We start from the raw sequence: 5,945 nt of genomic DNA, 5'->3' as shown, positions 1-5,945 counted from the left end.
CTCTGGGATCAAGCAAAAGGTCTGTTTACTCCAGATGCAAGAAGTTTTTATTTTCCTTTAAACTGGGACAGACGAGGCAGAATTAATGTGCTGTTCCCAAATTCCGAATTAACTAACTACAGCGAGGTGTCAGCTTCTGTCTGGTCTCAAAGCCCAGTTAGCACCATTCAAGATATTTTCATTCTGCCTTAAGCCAAATCTTTACAAGGTGTTGACGTCTCTCTCTGGTTTGTGCACCTCAGGAATTGTTGCGCTCTAAAACAAGCTGCATCTAAATCCAGATTGCAAGGCCCCCTTCCCTAATTCAAATGTTTTATGGTAATTTTTTAAAGGACTGCTTTAACAAGCACTGCACATTTTTTTATATAGACTGCTGTTACATATTGTGCCACCCCATTAAAACCTCTAAATGCAGTGATATAGTTAAGCTAATGTGTAGGAAGTACTTGTTAGTGCAAATGTGGCGGCGTGTTTGCAGCTGTTGCTCTGCATGTGTCATCTGATAAATCCACCGCCTCCCTGGTATTGAGCAGTGTTGGCTCCTCTCCCTGTTTTATCATGGTGAGACAGCTCCGACAGATATAAGCCTGACACTGAAAATTCTCATAGAGGGGAAGGTGAAACAGCTTGGCCATAATTAGAATTAATGTGCGGAAGGGAAGAAGGCAAATGAACCATCACAACAAAGATCAGTTCTTATTATGGATCACTTATCCATTATATATATATATATATATATATATATATATATATATATATATATATATATATATATATATATATATATATATATATATATATATATATATATTTTAGTATACAGGTCAGGGACAGAGGAGTCTTGTCAAAGCTCACATAAGGAAAATGGGTCTTCTTTGTCAGCGTCAGTGCAACGTTGTCAACTCAGTTGTGGCAGCCGCACATAGAGGGTAGATTAGCTGGGGTGCTTAAGGAGAAAAAGAAAGTGGCAGAGTTGGCTATTAAAAGTGTGAGTCATCCATGAAAGGCAGAGTGGCATATACTATTCCATAAATTGTTTTAAAATTCTTCAGATCCGTTTCCTCACTATTCTATCTTAAGTTTACAGCTTGCCCAGATAGATAGATAGATGGACAGACAGACAGACAGACAGACAGACAGACAGCTAGACTTCCAAATCTCATGATGTTATGTTTAATTGATTTGGGAAACCCCGATTTTAAAAATTATGTTTTTCCTTTCATCCACTACTTACACATGCAAATGTATTCATTCTGAATTGACTGCCTGGAGGCCTTGTACATAACAAATCATCAAATAACAGTAATAACTTTACATTTTTAAATCAGTTCATTTGAATTCTTTTAGCTCACTCTAGTCACAGCCACACTAGTGATGGGCCAAACTTTTTGATACCTGCGACTTCCTGGGTATCATCATATTGACAGCAGCTTGTTCTGGCTCGTCCTTCGGGGTCTCTTCTCTAATGGTCCTGCTTGTAAAAATTCTAATGGGACATGGCCAGGAGGCATTTTTACTGCGTGTCTGACCCATTTCAATTCAGCTCTTCAACATCCCAGTACCAGAACAACTTGATAAAATAATATAGGGAAGTCATTGAGGTTGAGGTTTCAAAATAAAACACCCTGTGCATCTACAGCACAGCAACAAACAATGTGAGTAAAAACAAAAAACAAAAAAAAAAAAACGATGTTACTACTGTAACTTCAGTTACGAACGTACATACATTATGTCACTTCACCATGTTAGTAAGTTAAAGCAACTCACCCTTTACTTTGGGGGCTCACACTGGTCACTTGACTCTTGGCTGAAAGTTCCTGTGCCCACCCATCTGTCCCTGTTATCCTGATCTGGATTTTCTTGCTCTTTATCCTACTTCCTCCTTTACTTCGTAATATTTACTAAGGCCACAAGAGGCCGCCACCTTACAAGAAACATGAATGCAGGTTGCAAAAGGTTATTTTCACAGTTGACCTGTATGGTCATTTTTCTGATGAGAGTGGGCATGGTCAACATGTTTCAAAACCTTAAAATATCCTTTTATCAAATGTTTACTGTTGGGAAACATTGTGGGAGGTTGCAGTGAGCGGTGTTCATATGGACCATGTGACTTTGACTTGGAGTCAGAGGTATATGCAAGACAAATCCTTCTGATCTATATGGCATTTTTACTGTATTCTACTTTGCCTATTGTTTTGGGTCTATTTTTATCTACTTAAATGATTTACTTGTTATTTAAAATCTCTTTATCTCTTAGTCAATTCCTACCTCACACTGCTACTTTTTGTATAGCTTTGCACACTTGTTCCCTTTCACTGCTGTGCCAAATAGCATTTCTCCTTGCAGCATGTACAAGATTGAACAGAATACATTTATATAAGCATTCATATAATTATAGAACATGATTCTGATTGAAGGAAAGTCTGATGGGAATATCAATAATACTAGAAACACCGAAGCTGTCTCAGAAATGCAAAGATCCTTGACGATCACGCAAATTCATGTTTCATGTCTGTAACAAAGCGCTGGGCTGTTTGGGCTCAGCTGCACTTTGAATCTAATGCGAACATTAACATGCTCACACGCATTGTGTTTACTATTATGTAAGATGTTATCATTCTATCATTCTCTGGGGGGTTGTGGTGCAGCGCATTGATCACACAAATACTCAAGGAATGTGCATCATACAATCGTCAGATATGGAACCATTTGAACAGACGCATGACGACCAGAACAATGAAACAGAAGTCTGCTTTGAGAAAGGATTCAAAAGAACAGCTTGGATCCCACGCTCTCAAATGTGACGCCAGCTGCTTGTATACACATTGCAGATAGCTTTCTTTAGGTGGTCAAATGAGTCTTGTGGTGGAGGGACGTGATTTAAGATTGCTCAAGACTGTGTTCAGGTAGGTGTAAATGAGCTCCATCCTGTTATCTTCTACATACTGGAGGAGCTCATTAAGCTTCTTTGCGGCAGCTGAGCGGAAACAAATGCAATTTGTATGGAAATGCATGCTGCTCAGTCACAACGCTGTGGTTAATAGTGCAGTGTATCTTTGGTTTTTACGCCGTGTTCACATCATATCTGAGGCCGTCAAAGAAAGGGAAGACATCTCAGTGCCGCAACTTGGAAGCATTCATGTGGTTAACTTGTTGAGAGGTTCACATTTAAAATGCTTTGACTCTGCAGACTTCACTTGCGTCGACTGACTTTTGACTGCATATCTCAAGCCAACCAGATTGACTCCCACAGACATTACTTACTTGAAATAGGCTTGAGAAAATGAGTTTGAACATAACCCAATAAGCGCGGTCATTTCCTGGCGAAATAAAAATCTGTCTAAAGCCCCATTCAGACCTGATCTATTTCTGCCGAAGTATACAATTCTCTGCACTGGTCAGTAATTTTGGTCCCATCTAGAGCAAGTATGTGGGATTTTTCAGCACGCTCCACAGTAAAAAATATAATTACCCCAAATTACAAAAACACAGGGTTAACCTATAAATCTCCATCTCACCGCAAGGAAAAATAATAAGTCAGGCTTTCTTACCTACTGATCTAGTTGACAGAATGCCAGGTTCGAACATTCTCAAGTTCAAATGGTGAGAGGAGACATATATCAACAGGGGAACAGACTTTGACACAACACCAGAATGCTCTCTGTTGAGTGAATGCTGGTCCGTTCACTCTTGTTTCGCCTTGGCTTCTATCACTTCCATCACCTCTTCGCCTTCTTTGCCTCCTCGATTAGCAGGGTTCTTATTATTGTGCCATGTAGAGTTCCACTGTTACTCCACTTCCACCATTAACTGGGGCTGGGTGACAGTGGCTGGGCTGCGGATTGTCTTTCACTGTTTTCTTAATTTTTTTCCAAGAAAAAAACAACAAAAAAAACAGCCTACTGGCAGATTGAATAGCTTAGTGAAAGTAAAACAGTTGGGCTTAGGCAAAAATAAACGTGGTTAGGTTTATGGGAGTCTGGTCAGTGACCCTATGCCTGTAAGTTTGATGCTATAGGTATGATTCCTTAAAGTGCTCCTCTAAGGCAAATAGCAAGAAAACTTGCATTTGCTGTGGACACAAATCAGGAGATGCCTTTGCTGTAGTTATTATAACCCAAATTATGACCTTGATCTCAACCTAAACAAGTTGTTTTTGGAGCCTAAACCTAACCAAAGCGCATCCATTCGACAGCATTAATTGATTAAGCTAATTATGCAGTGTTCCCATGGATGTACAGATGACTATCACTGAATTACTTTGACACTGAAGGAGACTTAAAATGTGATGATTCTCAGACAGGGACTGTAGCACTTTTTTCTCTGGATTTCTGGGCTTTCCGTTGTCTTTTACTCAAGTTTGACATCCTGTAATTCAGACTGAGCGATACCATTAGGTGTTTTCACGTCTGTGTGTTAAGATTTGACTGAATTCCCACACATATTATGCCACTTGTAATTACCACTTTTTCCAATACAAATCCAATCTGACAGGAAGTGTGGCATTAGTGCCTTCAGCTGGTTTTCGATATGATTCAGTACGGTGGTATTTCTCAGTCTCTCTCTCCGCAGCTGTTCTTAGAGCTCTCTCCACGCTGGTCATACTCAAAGTGTCAGATTTCTGTTGGCCTTGTTATCTGAACAAAAAAAAAAGTGCAGAATTTTGATTTATTTGAAGGAAAAGCCCATTTTAACAAGTCAAGTCCAGTCAAGTCTCTTTGGATTTTTTTTTAGCGGTCTGCTTGTTGTAGGCACATCTTTTGCTTTTTCATTCCTTATACTGAGATTTCTAGGGCTGGTAGGAGATTTGACTTTTTTATAGGAGAAATATGACTTAAATTAGTACCTACTGTATATACCAATACACACGATAAATCCAAGGTGAGACTTGTTTCTTTTTTCTTTATGGCCCTATTTGTTCTATTCTTATGAATATCTTCTTCCCTTTTATAATCTCAGGAAGTCCCACTTTGGAGCTCTAATCCTCTCCTGGAAGTGCATGTAAGAGGTTGTAGGAGTGGATTTATTAGACAAACAAAACAGTAAACCTCAAGAGAAATAAACATGAAATTGATTTAAATAAATCTTGTTATCAGGGAATGCATTGGAGCTCCAAGAAAATGCAGAGTGGTAAAGGCGATTTATATCACCTATCAAGTTGCCAGCAGAAATGCTATTTTTGCATAATTCAACTACTCAGAATGGAGGCACATAATAACCGCGCTCCCTGCAAATATAAACTGACAATCAAATTAATTTCATGTGCAAGGTCAAGAGGAAACAAACACATGTACTCGGAAATATGTGAAGTTTAGTCCAGCATCTGCATCACCCTGAGAATGAAAGTTTTATCACCGGGCCGCAGGCTCCCTTTCTCAATTCTAGAAATGCTGACTGCTTTATCCTACAAGTACAAAGGTCACAAAAAGGAATTGAACATACTGCAAATGTGAATATTTTGCTTCCCGTACCACAGGAACCTCAGTATCACCAGTGTCACTACAACAGTGGCTTTGGAAGTACTACAGGAAGAAAATCACCATAAAGCAAACCAGTGCACACACCGCTGCGCACAGTATATGGGAAATATACAGTAGATGGGAGATGAAACCAATTAAGGTAAAGCATGAAAGACATGTGGAGGTTAGCTGGGTGATTTACTGATTTAATGCAGCATGTCGGGCAAACCACTGATGTAGCCCGCAGATTGCTTTTTCAAATAAAAGAATATTAAACATTAATCAATGACAACGATTCATCATGCTAAGAAAATATATGCTTGTATTTACCCATTTTTTCATCGCAAAATATATTCAGATGTTTTATATCTCTCTGGGGCCCATGCGTATTAAGCTATAAAGCTGTACAATGACAATTTATAGCCACTAAATTTAGCATTCAGTGTTGCGTCGAACACATGCATCTCGATTTCTTTATCTTGGTTA

General features: G+C 39.0%; 1 long non-coding RNA gene across 1 annotated transcript; it reads right to left on the bottom strand.

Annotated features, from left to right (window-relative positions):
- Positions 1–420: 420 nt before the first annotated feature.
- Positions 421–2,578, bottom strand: LOC119018459. Its single transcript, XR_005074765.1, has 5 exons — positions 2,269–2,578; positions 1,768–1,924; positions 1,396–1,486; positions 856–946; positions 421–548 (listed from the first exon to the last, which is right to left on the bottom strand). It is a non-coding gene; the product is annotated as an uncharacterized LOC119018459 (long non-coding RNA).
- Positions 2,579–5,945: the final 3,367 nt, after the last annotated feature.

The sequence above is a fragment of the Acanthopagrus latus genome, chromosome 4 (genome assembly GCF_904848185.1).
Source record: "Acanthopagrus latus isolate v.2019 chromosome 4, fAcaLat1.1, whole genome shotgun sequence".
In the NCBI taxonomy this organism is placed as follows: domain Eukaryota; kingdom Metazoa; phylum Chordata; class Actinopteri; order Spariformes; family Sparidae; genus Acanthopagrus; species Acanthopagrus latus.
Note: the sequence above shows the minus strand (reverse complement) of the source record. Positions and strands in the feature narration are given on the sequence as shown.